Source organism: Anolis sagrei, chromosome 5 (assembly GCF_037176765.1).
Source record: "Anolis sagrei isolate rAnoSag1 chromosome 5, rAnoSag1.mat, whole genome shotgun sequence".
NCBI classification, from domain to species: Eukaryota; Metazoa; Chordata; class Lepidosauria; order Squamata; family Dactyloidae; genus Anolis; species Anolis sagrei.
This window is the reverse complement of record NC_090025.1, coordinates 173,643,252-173,657,829: the sequence shown is the minus strand read 5'-3', so window position 1 is coordinate 173,657,829 and position 14,578 is coordinate 173,643,252. Positions and strand designations below refer to the sequence as shown.

Genomic DNA, 14,578 nt, shown 5'->3' with positions numbered 1-14,578 from the left:
ATAAGGTGAATTGTTCTTTCACTTGGGATGGGAAGCTCATGGCCTACAATCCGTGTGCTGTCTTTGCCCGTCTTTTTTAGGCACCTACAAGCTTCCACAAACCCCTGTTGAAAAGAATTAGAGGAAAGGGGGAAATTCTATTTCTGAAAACCTGTAGAAGCAGCAAGATGCAGGTAAGGCTTGTTCTGTAAGATGGGGATGATTATCAGGGAGGGAACAGAAAAGTATAGGGGTCTTTGAAGCTACAAATCAAATTCTAATCACTTCCAGCTTTGGAAAAAAAAATGCCAAAGATTACACAGCTCACCATAAGTCACCAGGGTGAAATGAAATTTTGGACAGAGTGTTCACCTTTGGCTATAATTCTGGACCCACTCATCTGGCCATCAACTATATAATTCAATGGGATTTATCTTTGAGTGTGCATCTTCACCATAGATTTAATATAGTTAAATATAATATAATATTTATTTATTTATTTATTTATTTATTTATCGATTTTATATACTGCCTCGGAGTGGTTTACAATATACACATGCAATACATGTGTATTAAAATCAAGGAAAAATTCGATCAGTAAGGTTCAAATGCCAGCCTAAATAAATAAGTTTGAATGAAGTTAAATATAATATATTGCATATACATATAATATTTATAATATTATAATGTAATACTATATAATACTACTAATAATATAATATTATAATATATTTTATATTTCATGTAATATTACTAATAATATTACAATATAATGGTATAGTATAATATAGTAATATTTAATACTGATATTGTACTATGCTAATAATATTATATATTGTATGTATATATATCTTCTAAGCTGCTCTGAGTCCCCTTCAGGTTGAGAAGGGCAGCATATAAATGTCATAAATAAATAAATAATTTGATACCACTTTAAGTGGAATGGGTCAGTGCTATGGAATAATGGGAGCTGTAGCTGTACAAGGTCTTTTAGCTTTTTTCTGCAAAATTGTGCAGAAAACTACAGTTCCCACAGTATCAGAGCATTGAGCCAATAAATTCAATTCAGTTAAAGTGGTGTCGAACTGCTTTAATTCTATGTATTGTCGAAGGCTTTCATGGCCGGAATCACTGGGTTGTTGTAGGTTTTTTGGGCTGTATGGCCATGTTCTAGAAGAATTTTCTCCTGACGTTTCACCTGCATCTATGGCAGGTTGTGAGGTCTGAGGATGCCTGTCATAGATGCAGGCAAACAACCTCTGAGCATGCCTGCCATAGATGCAGGTGAAATGTCAGGAGAAATACTTCTAGAACATTGCAATGCAGCCTGAAAAACCTACAACAACCCACAGCTTTATTTCTATAGTGTAGAAGCACCCTATGAAACACATATAATAATCCACCCTAAATCCCCCAATTTCCCCATTGTTTGATCAAACCTAGATAGAGACCAACTTCCTCTGTTTTCTGTCCTCTAATAAATATCCTGAAACTCCAGCTTCTATTGCAGTTGAAGCTTTTGGCTCCTTGCTTCATTGCTATTGATGCTTTTCACTTTTTAGACTGTAAGCACTTCCACTGATCCTTTCTCAATCCATCACACATAATGCAGCATTGTCCTATAACAGCATCAGACATAAATGACTTCATCATACAGTGGCACTGCAGCACATTTTGAGGCAACGAAAGCTTTGAAACAGAGGAATAGAAGGAGGTTTTTAAAAATTGATTGAGATCTCAGTTAAGTGACAAAAAAGCCAGAAATCACGTAGAGCTGTTTCAACGGGACTAAACCTCCTACAACCTTCCTAGGACCAACTTGAGTGCCTATAACATTCATTAAAAACTGTTTGGCTATCCTTGGAGACTGTATAGTACTTTGAGGTTTTCTAAGCTATGTTGCTATTGAAATGTTACGTAGTGATTCTAAAATATTCATGCCTAAGTGATTAACTCCTGATTACCTTTTCCTTGGGATGTTAGCTTTTTAAAAAACATGTTCTTCTGAATGTGGCATATACATTTTTTATAGAGTCGCTTTCCTTTTTTAATACTTCATCTTTAGCTCTGTAGCACCAGAAAGCAAAGTGTAGTCAATGGGATAATAATAGGAATCATGCAACTTTTTAGATGTTTTTGGACTGCACATCACAGCAGGCTTAACCAGATTCACCAATGGTAGAGAAGCTCCAGTGCAACAATGTCTGGGCAGGAACAGGATTCCCAACTGCTTTTTTTTTTTTTTTTGTCATTCCAGGAGTGACTTGAGAAACCGCAAGTCACTTCTGGTGTGAGAGAATGGGCCGTCTGCAAGGACGTTGCCCAGAGGACACCCGGATGATTTGATGTTTTTTATCATCCTTGTGGGAGGCTTCTCTCATGTCCCCACATGAGGAGCTGGAGCTGATAGAGGGAGCTCATCCACCTCTCCCTGGATTCGAACCTGCGACCTGTCAGTCTTCAGTCCTGCCGGCATAGGGGTTTAACCCACTGCACCACTGGGGGCTCCTCCCAACTGCCCTATATAAAGCAGTTTTTCTCAACCTTCCTAAAGCCACAACTCTTTAATACAATTCCTCATGTTATGGTGACCCCCAGCCATAAAATTATTTTCATTGCTACTGTAATTTTGCTACTGTTGTGAACTGTAATGTAACTATCTGATATGCAGGATGTATTTCCATTCACTGAACCAAATTTGGCACAAATACCTGATACAGCCGAATTTGAATACTGGTGGGATTTTGGGGGAGGGGGGTGATTTTGTCATTTGGGAGTTGTAATTGCTGCAATTTATAGTTTCCTTACAATCAAAAAGCATTCTGAACTCCACCAACAATAGAATTGAACCAAACTTGGCACACAGAACTCTCCTAACCAACAGAAAATACTGGAAGGGTTTGGTGGCCTAGAGTTTTAGAGTTATAGTTCACCTACATCCAGAGAGCACTGTGGTCTCAAACAAAGACAGATCTGGACCAAAGTTGGCACGAATACTAAATATGCCCAAATGTGAACACTGGTGGGGAAAACAGACCTTGCCATTTGGAAGTTGTAGTTGCTGGGATTTATAGTTTGCCTGCAATCAAAGAGCCCTTTGAACCCCACCAATGATGGAATTGGGCCAAACTTCTCACACAGAGCCCACATGACCAGCAGAAAATACTATGCTTTCTGATGGTCTTCGGCAATCCCTCTGACACCCCCTCACGACCTCCAGGTTGAGAAATGCTGCTATATAGGAATGCATTCCAACAGATTACTGATGGAAAAAAGGAAAGATCACCACTGGACAGATCCTCCACTCATTGTAATTTAGCAAGTTGAAAACATCTTCTGTTTTTCAGAGCAGCCACATGCTCCAAATTTACTCTGATATAGTGCTACTGATGTTACCAAAAATATTTGAGCATCAGTCAGCATTACCATATCTTATTTCAAACTATGATATCAGCAAGCTGTATAGTTGTAGTTATGTGTCAGTTTACAAAAGATGCCCTCAAGCACAGAACATCAGAGTTTCTCCTTAACACTAAGAATTAAATCTGTCTGCTCTTTCAGTAGCATGAGATCTTCATTAAAATGGCAAGAAAATGTTTTTGGCCATATTCTTCGAGGGATATCATGAAGACCATTGAGTAAGTATTGAGTATTACCTGGAAAAACAACAAGCAAATGCTGTCGATACCTCAGGTTTCATAGCAACTATAAGTGCAGTTTGAGTATCCCAAATGCCTGGTACCAGAAGTGCCTTAGATTTTGGGTTTGTTGGGGGGGGGGGGAATTTGGATTTTGAAATATCTATGTTTTTGTGTGTGTGTATTGAGTTATCTTGGAGATGGGACCCAAGTCTAATCAGGAAATCCATATGTTTCATATTCAACTTTAAGAGATAGCCCAAAAGGTAATTTTATATATGACATTTAAAATATTTTTACTAGGCCTGGGTAACAACGGAAAAATTTGTTTCTAAAATCAATTTGTATTTGGGTTTTTTTTTTGTTTCGATATTTAAAATAATTACAAAATTTTCCTTTTAAAAAGTTCGATATTTACGAAATTTCGTAAATGGTAAAAAATTAACGAATCGATTTCCGAAACAATAACGAATCGATTCGTTAATGGCGGACGCGACCGCGAAATATGCTAAAAAACCTCCAAAACCTTCTGAAGCTTCCCTCTCCCTCTGTTGTTGACTGTTGGTGTGATATTATAATTTTTTTTCACTAATTAAACCATAAAACTGGTCCAGACATGCGGAAATAATAACGAAACGACCTCAAAACAATAACAAAACGAATACAATATCGAAATACGAAGCATTTACAAAACGTTTTTGAAAATTCGTTTTTTTTAATAATTGCTCCAGAATGGTTCGTTATCGTTTTGTAATTGAAAAAATTAATGAATTATTAACGAATTACGAATTAACGAAACGAAACCGCCCAGCCCTAATTTTTACAATGAAACAAAGTTTGTACATTGGACCATCAGAAAATAAAGGTGCCACCACTATCACATCACCTGTGGGTACAGTTTGGGATGTTGAAGTATTTCAAATTTTGGAATTCTGGGCAAAGGAAACTAAACCTATAAGATGAAAGTGCCAATAAGCATAGATGAAATGGGCCTGTGGTTCCCTAATATTAAAGCATGAGTACCTAGATTAGCTCACTTCTTAGAATGGCTTCCAAGGAGAGCATTGCAACTTCTACTATGACAGCACTGGAAACCGTGCAGATCCTGAATAGTCATTTACAGACTCACCGCCAAGACTCTACCCTTGGAAGACAATCATACTTGGCCATGAGTGATAACAAATGGTGGCAGTGGTGGAAACCTTGTAGTAGCCACTGGATTTCACCAGTGGGTTGGTAGGATTCAGTCATATGAATAAAGTGAAGATTGCTGCTGCTTCCATCTCAATACATAAAAGATACAGCAGTTAAAACTGTGAGCTGAAGGAAAAGCTGCTGACCAGAGGGTTAGCAGTTAGAAGCCACGAGTCGGGGTGGCCTCCCAACTGTCAGCCCTAGCTACTGCCTATCTAGCAGTTTGAAAGCATGCAATGCAAGAAGATCAATAGGTACTTCTTCGGCGGAAGGAAAAAAGGGTGCCCCATGCAGACACGTCAGCAAAAAGATTGGAGATGTCTATGGACAGCAGGCTCCTTGGAATGGAAAATGGAACAAAAGCACCTCCCCATGACAGAAGTTGTGCAGCACCTCCAAGCGCTGGAGATGAAAAGAAGGCCTTTACTTTATCTGTGTAATGTATGTTACTGTTCATTGTGTAAAAGGCATTAAATATTTGCCTTATATGTGTACTGTAATCTGCTCTGAGTCCCTCTGAGGCAATAAAACAGAATATAAATTATTATTATTATTATTATTATTATTATTATTATTATTATTATTTGAAATGCAACAAGATCACTCTGCTGGCTGTTGTATTGCATCACACGTCGGACACTTCCCAAGTGTCTAGGATTGTGTAATGTATCGGCGAATAATGCGTGCAGATCCGAGTAAGGTGGCCTTCTGCAGCTAGCAGGTGGTAATTTTGTCAGTGGCGATGGTGTTTAAGGTCTTTAGGCACTGCACCCAGTGTGCTGATCACCACTGGAACCACCTTTACTGGCTTGTGCCAGAGTCGCCGTCATCGTCTTCTTCTTATTATTCTTATTCCTATTATTATATGGATGATTTTTTTTCTTGGACTGGCTCAATTTTCTTTTCTAATCCTAGTGTTGATTTTGTGAATATCAAAGGGAAAAGCAGCCATAAAAAAGATTCACAACAACTCTTTTAAAAAGAAAAAAAATGAATGTATGAATCTAGGATGAAAAATACCATTAAAATGAGTTTCTTTCCTGGCTCCACCAACGCTGCTGAACTTGTGTCCTCAACAGAAGGCAGAGTGGATTCCTTAATGAGCAAAAGATATGAATCAACTGGAACAATCACATGAGTTGTTTTGTCTTAAGAGCTGAAGCTGATATTTTCAAAATGGAAGGGGGAAAGCAGCTCTCTCTTCTCATTCCTCCATTTTCTTTTTCAACCTGCTATTTTTAAGCAGCACCTTCTTGAAGCAGAAATAGCTATTATTGCCTAGAAGGTAAGGTATTCTGTATTTCTTCCAAAACAGACAAACAAATGCTTCAGCTCCCATGAAAATCTAAGCATGAAATAACATGGCTACAAGAATCAAAATGGCAATGATTTTACACTACAAAGCATTGCACATCAGAGCACAACTGAATAAGTGTGCGTGTGTATGCATGTGAATGCACATCATTTATCCAGCTCATGTTTCCAGAGACTTTTGGGGACAGAATCAAATTTTCATTTCAAGGTGGCTGGATGTCAATTTCTTTCTTTCTTTCTTTCTTTCTTTCTTTCTTTCTTTCTTTTTCTCTCCCTCTCTCGTTCTCTCTCACACACAGCCATGAGCAGAGCATTTGGATTATACATTCTTAATGTCTTTTCTCACCCATATCTCCCCTGCCCTTTTCCTAGCTTCTACACCAGCTGGTTATTTAATCTTACTTTTTTTCTCCTTAAGAGCTACTTAAAGATTCCAGTCCACAATTGTAAAAATGCAGCTGAAGGCAGTGAGGGAGTCAGTTGGCAGCGACAACAGTGGATGAGTGATAGGAGTGAAAATGTCATCTTTAGCAATAAAAGACACATGCACACATACACAGTAGGCCTGGGTAACAACGCAAAAATTTGTTTCTAAAATCGATTTGTATTTGGGGGTTTTTTTTGTTTCGATATTTAAAATAATTACTAAAGTTTCCTTTTAAAAAGTTCTATATTTACGAAATTTCGTAAATGGTAAAAAATTAACGAATCGATTTCCGAAACAATAACGAATCGATTCGTTAATGGCGGACGCGACCGCGAAATACGCTAAAAAACCTCCAAACACTTCTGAAGCTTCCCTCTCCCTCTGTTCTTGACTGTTGGTGTGATATTATAATTTTTTTTCACTAATTAAACCATAAAACTGGCCCAGACATGCGGAAATAATAACGAAACGACCTCAGAACAATAACGAAACGAATACAATAACGAAATACGAAGCATTTACAAAACGCGTTTAAAAATTCGTTTGTTTTTTTTATGATTGCTCCAGAATGGTTCGTTATCGTTTTGTAATTGGAAAAATTAACGAATTATTAACGAATTACGAATTAACGAAACGAAACCGCCCAGGCCTAATACACAGACATAAAAGCTCTGTCTTTCAGGACGTCCATGGTTTCACTTAATCACTGGTTGCTTTGGAAAGTTTGTTCCTGTATGAATGAGTATATAAATTTGAACTAAATAAAAATACAACCAAAAAATTAAAAAAAAATAGAATATATAACTACAGTATATAATTCATAATACCACTGGGGAGTTTTTTCTGTATCAGGAGCAACTTGAGAGACTGCAAGTTGCTTCTGGTGTGAGAGAATTGGCCTTCTGCAAGGACATTGCTCAGGAGACAGCCGGATGTTTGATGTTTTACCATCCTCTGGGAGGCTTCTCTCATGTCCCTGCATGAGGAGCTGGAGCTGACAGAGGGAGCTCAACCCACTCTCCCTGGATTCGAACAACTGACCTGTCGGTCAGGAGTCCTGTCGGCTCTCAGTAACCCCTTGCTTGGTCATATTTTAAAAATACTAAGCTCTGATATTTTGTTAGCTCATCTGGTCCTATAGAAGTTCTTAGACATAGATAAAGTGTGTCGTAAACCTATTCCTGCCGAACAGTGGTATCCAACTTTTGATCCTCCAGATGTTTTGGACTTCATAATATGCTTTGAATACAGTAGGTTTGGGAAGAAAGGAAGACATCTGACCTATTTCTCAAATGTGGTAGCATGGCAGGAAAGTTAAAAGGGAAAATCCATACACACACACACACACACACACATACACATACATATATATACGCACACAAATATACATACATATATTTGTATGTGTATATATCTATTCCCATAGTAACCTATGGATGTGAGAACTGGACCAAAAGGAAGGCTGAGCGAAGGAAGAAATACGCTTTTGAACTGAGGTACTGGAGGAACATTCGGAGAGTGCCTTGGACAACAAGAAGATCAAACCAGTCCATCCTTCAGGAAATAAAGCCCAACTACTCACTGGCGGGAAGGATATTAGAGGTGAAGATGATGTACTCTGGCCACATAATGAGAAGACAGGAAAACTTAGAGAAGACAATGATGCTGGGGGAAATGGAAGGAAAAAGAAAGAGGGGCTGACCAAGGGCAAGATAGATGGATGGTATCCTTGAAGTGGCTGGCTTGACTTTGAAGAAGCTGGGGGTGGCCACAGCCGACAGGGAGCCCTGGCGTGGGCTGGTCCATGAGGTCACAAAGAGTCTGAAGTGACTGAACAAATAACCAACTAGATAGATAGATATATAGAGGGGGGGGGGGAGAGAGAGATTCTGGCACATGACTGGATTTTGGTGGTAAAATAATTGGGACCCTTGCAAGAAGCAATAAAAAGGGGGGTAACATTTAGGATCCATACAACACATTAACCACCCTTAATCTAAGGAGAACGCAACACAGCATTCTCTTTTCTCCTACTCCCTATATCTGTTATTCCAAGGCAAACTCCAACAGTTTCAAAGTAAGAAGAAATATGTAATTTATACATGTGTTTCATGAAACTGGAGCTCTGGCTGTGCTTATTCCTTGAAATATCAGCTTTTGATAACAGCTTTTGTATTCTGTTTAGATTGCTATAGCACACTCTACATAGGGCAGCCTTTGGAAACAGTTCAGAACCATTAGCAGATCCAAAATGCTGCCACCAGACTGCTGATCCCAGGTTGATTACAAGAGCATGTAATTCTCTTGCTGAAGCTGCATCACTGAAAACCAGTTGCTGGGTGAGCCCTTTAAAGCCCTATATCAGTGGTCCTCAACCTTCCTAATGCCACGACCCCTTAATACAGTCCCTCATATTGTGGTGACCCCTAACCATAACATTATTTTTGTTACTTCTTCATAACTGTAATTTTGCTATTGTTATGAATCGTAATGTAAATATTTGATATGCAAGATGTATTTTCATTCATTGCATCAAATTTGGCACAAATGCCTGATATGGCCAAATTTGAATACAAATGGGGTTGGGGGATTGGTTTGTCATTTGCTGTTTGTGTGACTCTTTGAGAAATTTACCAAAAGACCCAATACTTATTTTCATTCAAAATGAAAAAATATTGGTATTTGAAGAAGCTAAATTCTTGCAAGAGTGAAACATGCAGATATTAATGTTCCTACTCCCCTTTTTAATTGTGGACTTCAGGTACCAAAAGCAAAGATTTCACAAGGGATGTACTAGAGGTGTGTGAGATTGCTTCTAAGGAAACATTGGGGTAGGGGGAGCTAAAAATGTCTTTGCCTGATAATAAATCGTAATTTTCTTTCATGAAGGCAGTTGCTCCAGGTATGTACATTGCAATCAATTTAACGCATTGGTTTTTCAAATGGTTTTGTTATCCCATCAGTAGCAAAAAGCTAGACAAGTAATATAACATTGTGAGAAGGGGAAAGGTGGGCTCCAGCAGAGAAGGAAATTGAGATTTTCTTGATCAGAGCTATAGCAAATTAGTCAGAATGAAGGCAAGGACAGGGAAAGAAACGAGTAGAAAGGGAAGGCGTGCAGAGCCAAGCATATTTGCTAAGGATCTGAATGTACTAAAGAACACTCAAGGAGTGGGCAGAAAGTATTTATTTCAAAGATGGGATGTGTTCATGCAAATGCAGTCTATTCACATAATTCCCCTACCATGCCAGAAAGATTTTAAGATTCAGTATCTGGATTTTATTCATCATATCTTCCACCAAATGGCCCTGTCTGAACTCTTTATTAATCACTAGAAGCCCTGCTATGAGTCCTCATCACTCCCATCTGAGGTTAGGTTACCTTGTTGTTTGTGGGACTCTTGTAAAGTGGAAACCTCAGAAAAGTGATGGTCAAGGAGAGCTGTAGCCCAAAAATGAAATAACGTGTTAATGCTCTAGGAATGCCTTTCCCAGAGAAGTTCGCCTGGTGCCAGCCTTTATTATTTTCTGGGCACCGGGTCAGAAAAGTAATCATGCTTATTTCCCTTAGGCATCTTCGCATGCCTTAATATCTAGTTGTAGAGATTTCTTATAGTATCTCTGATGTATTTTCATTGATTTCACTGGCCTTATGGCTGCCAGACTTTGTATTATTCTCTTATTGACCTTCATCGCATTGTGGGTTTTTTACATAATTGTTTCAAATCAAAACAATGTTGAAAGTCAGTTTATAAAATCCCTAAATAAAACTTTAAAAGCAGGGAATGTCATGTGCTGGGCTGAAGATGTGGTTAGTGATGACAGTGCTTGCAGACCCTCCCTATGGTTCTCCTATCCAAGTTCTTCTCTTCCCACTGTGCCTCAGTGACTCCCTGGGCTTTGATGCAATGACATCATTTACAATTGCTGTTCCAGGAGGGAGGGGGAAATGGGGGGGGGCATGAGTAATGGGTAATACACATCTAAGCGATGTATAAAGTGTCATATAAGGTAAATTTACTTTTGGAAAAAATGTATACCCAGCTTCTGCCAACCTAGCAGTTCGAAAACATGCAAATGTGAGTAGATCAATAGGTACTGCTCTGGTGGGAAGGTAATGGTGCTCCATGCAGTCATGCCAGCCACATGACCTTGGAGGTGTCTACGGACAATGCCGGCTCTCCGGCTTAGAAATGGAGATGAGCACCAACCCACAGAGTCAGACACGACTGGACTTAATGTCAGGGCAAAACTTTTACCTTTAACCTTATCAACTAAAATAAAAAAATAAAAACTCAGTGGGCTTTGTCTGGGTTTTCTCATGGATGTCCTAATGAAATTAGAAACATTAGGGGGGAAACACCCAAGAAGAGAGGTTTCTGACCACTGCAACTCTTGTCCTGTAACATGCAAAGGAATACCAAGTGCATCTTGAAGTGCTGCAGCCCTCCAGCAGCTATCATGCCCACCATTTTCTGTGCTATCTGTTGCCAATGGGAGTTGTAGTTGGATAATGCCTGGCAGACCACATGGATCCGCCTAGCAAAGTAGAACTATGGAGGAAACCCCTCTATAACTGATTGCTCAAGGTCTGTGTGATAGATAGTTCATTTCTTGAGCCCTTCCACACTGCCCCTATATCCCAGGAATTGAGCTCAGATTATCTGTTTACCCAGGTTATGTGGCAGTGGTGACTCATATATTCCAGTTTAAAGCAGATAATCTGGGGTCAGATCCTGGGATAAAGAGCAGTGTGGAATGGCCCATTGAGGCACAGGAACCAGAGTGATATTTAGCAGCTAGTAACACAATGGAGCCCTCAGTGGTGCAGTGGGTTAAACCACTGAGCTGTGGAACTTGCTCACCGGAAGGTCAGCGGTTCAAATCCAGGGAGTGGGGTGAGCTCCCACTGTTAGGCCCAGCTTCTGCCAACCTAGCAGTTCAAAAACGTGCAAATGTGAGTAGATCAATAGGTACCACTTCGACAGGAAGGTAATGGCACTCCATGCAGTCATAGCAGCCACATGACCTTGGAGGTGTCTACAGACAACACTGGCTCTTCGGTTTAGAAATGGAGATGGGCACCATCCCCTAGACTCAGACATGACTAGACTTAATGTCAGGGGAAACCTTTACCTTTATCTTTACCTTTAACAAAATTCCAGGGTTTTCAGGACAGAACTATCCTTAATCAAGATTTCAATCCAAAATCTGAGACCTTGTGATGATTTCTTCTAACATCACAGATAGAGGGCTCTGGATATATTTCAAAGGTGATGCCATTTAGGCATGATACATTAAGCATCACCCACAAATGAAGAAAAATGAAAATATAAACTTCAAATAAAAATAACTTCAAATGCAACAAATAAGGACACACATACTTTTCAAGGCAGAGCTCTTATCCTAAGTTTCCTTCCCTTCTTCCAGAGGAGTGGACAAGTCATAAAATATCACAGATGAAACACCTGTGGCCAAGCAACAACAGAGTGTGCTTAAGGTGGTGAACATTATTGATGAGGAAGAGCACACCATATAGGAAAAATTGAGCCTATTGGGACAGTTAGAATTCTGCTCCCTGTTTTCTCCCCACTGCTCAGTTAATTGAGAGCACACTATTTTTGAATTTCAACTCAGTTTTCAAATACTGAAGTAAGCAAAGGACATGCTGGGAAGAGGAAAGAGAAACTGGAGTGTTTTAAAAGCAGGTGAAGAAATGGGACAACCAAGGATTGATTAGTACTGTCCTTGCCAAATCAGGACCATTGAAGGGTATAGTAAAGGGAAGTCAGATGCTAAAATCTTGCAGCCCTATTTGGAAATTGAAGTAGTTGTTCTTCACTAGCACTGTCATATTTACTGGGGGCGGGAAACTAGGAAGCTTTCCTCTGTTTTATGCAATGGGAGAGGCCATTTCTCTGCCAGGTCAGCCATATGTTTCCCAAATGTTGCTGTTAAACTATAGAGAAAAGTCCATTAATTGCACTGACGGATGCTGTCTGTGTGTAATTTCCATATGCTGTTATTGAAAGTTTGCCCAGTAGTTAAGGGAAAGTGTATTTCTCTACATATACTGTCTATCAGGGCAGCAAGGTGGACGTGATGAAAGAAGCCTCCTTGGAGATTATCAAATGACATCCTCTCTCTGCTATGGGATTCTCCAAACATCTCAACTTATTCCAATAGAATGGAAGGCTTGGGGACACTACTTTTATTTCTAAACTACAGCTTCCAAATCCCGAAAGTCACAATCCAAAAATAGATAAGCTTTCAATTTTAGTCTCTAACTACAGTCAATCCACTGAAAACAATGAGGCTTATGCTAGTTCTGCCTAAAGAATACCTTTCATTTTAGTGCAAAATAGGGTCCTATGAGCCTCACTAGCACCCTCCTCTGCACAAGATTGCAAGTCCCAGAAGTGCATGCCTGTATCGATTAGAAGGTGCTAAGGAATGCAGGGAATCGCAAGTCCTCCAACAGTTAATCCTCCGTCATCTCATTTCTTCAACTGTTTTTAAAAAATCCCAGTTTCTCGGCTTTCTTTTTACATTTCCCCTTTGTCCTCAGCTTACTTCAATTTCTGCAAATAGAGTTCAAAGTATAAAAGTAGTTTGGATGAAATTAATTCAAAAGGAAGGTAGGAAGGAAGGAAGGAAGGTTTACTCTTTCCAACGGGCTCAGGGAAATGCAAATTGCTACAGCCTCTACTAGCTTGTGTGTTCTTCCCCATTCATAATTTTGCCATCTTGATCACACTCTGATATTACTTGGCCATAAGCACCCCAATTTTTATCCATAAAATGTTCACAGAAAGAGAGATTTTAGGATGAGGGCTTCGCCACAAGTATCTCAATATTTCTCTGTGTTGGAGGATATGGATCTTATTTACTTATTTGTTTGTGTATTTAAAGCATTTATATTCTGCCCTTCTCACCCCGAAGGGGACTCAGGGAGGAACACAACATATAAACAGCAAACATTCAATGCCGGGACATAAATAGATTATGCACATACATAAACCTTAAAATAATTTATCTCAAAATAATGTATCTCAACATTAAAATCCATTGAATAAAACTGTCTCAATCATCCACATCTAATCTGGTTGGCATGGTGAGGTTTCCTATTGCTGCCTTATTGCACTGTCCCAAAATCACTGAGAAGGCCAATAATGCCTGAAGCTGCGGCAGGACAAGAGCAGGGCCTCTCCGGAGGATCTTAATTTCTGCGATGGTTCATCTTGAGTCCAACATCTAGAAGAGTTAATAATCCGTACCTATTTTGATGGGTTATCTGTGTGTGTGTGCCCTCAAGTTGCCTATTGACTTATGGTGACCTCATTAATTTCATACCGTTTTCTTAGGCAAATACTCAGTGATGGTTTTGCTAGTTCCTTCCTCTGAAATACAGCTTATAACACCTGTATTCACTTGCAGTCTTCCACCCATGTTACTAAACAAGGCTGGCCTTGTTTAGCTTTCAAGATCAGTTTAGGTAGAACTAAATTTTTGTTTAGTCCAAAGTATGTGTAAAAATAATAATGGTTGTCTTTCAGCCACTAGCTTAAAATTTCACTAACTCTCCAAAAAGTACAGACTGATTTGTGCAACAATTATGTAGAACAATGGTTCTCAACCTGTGGGTCCCCAGGTGTTTTGGTCTACAATTCCCAGAAATCCCAGCCAGTTTACCAGCTGTTTGGATTTTTGGGAGTTGAAGGCCAAAACATCTGGGGACCCACAGCTGGAGAACCACTGTGTCATCTTGGTCAAACAAGTATGTGTCACTCCCTGGACTCAGAAGTTTACCTTTAGGAGTGGGTAATGTTAAATTGTGCATTGAATTTCTATGATGATTTCCATGAATACTCTACTCACTTAAAGAGTCCTTGGCTGAAATAGCATCATCAATTCATAAATTAAAGGATAAGAATTTATATCCTGCCCTTCTATCAAATGTTAGCCTCCAAGGCATCTCATGTCAAATAGATTAAAACAATCCAAAGCAAAATGAAACAAAAAGAGA

At 39.3% G+C, this 14,578-nt stretch overlaps 2 protein-coding genes across 2 annotated transcripts in view; both read right to left on the bottom strand.

The window, feature by feature from the left end:
- Nucleotides 1–14,578, bottom strand: part of TMEM178B (transmembrane protein 178B) — a 377,870-nt gene that overhangs the window by 313,234 nt on the left and 50,058 nt on the right. The gene's annotated exons all lie outside the window — the stretch shown is intronic.
- Nucleotides 14,305–14,578, bottom strand: part of ADCK2 (aarF domain containing kinase 2) — a 200,710-nt gene continuing 200,436 nt past the window's right edge. The window contains exon 9 of the transcript XR_010910055.1: nt 14,305–14,316. The gene's annotated coding sequence lies outside the window, so the exon portion shown is untranslated. The remainder of the gene's footprint in view (nt 14,317–14,578) is intronic.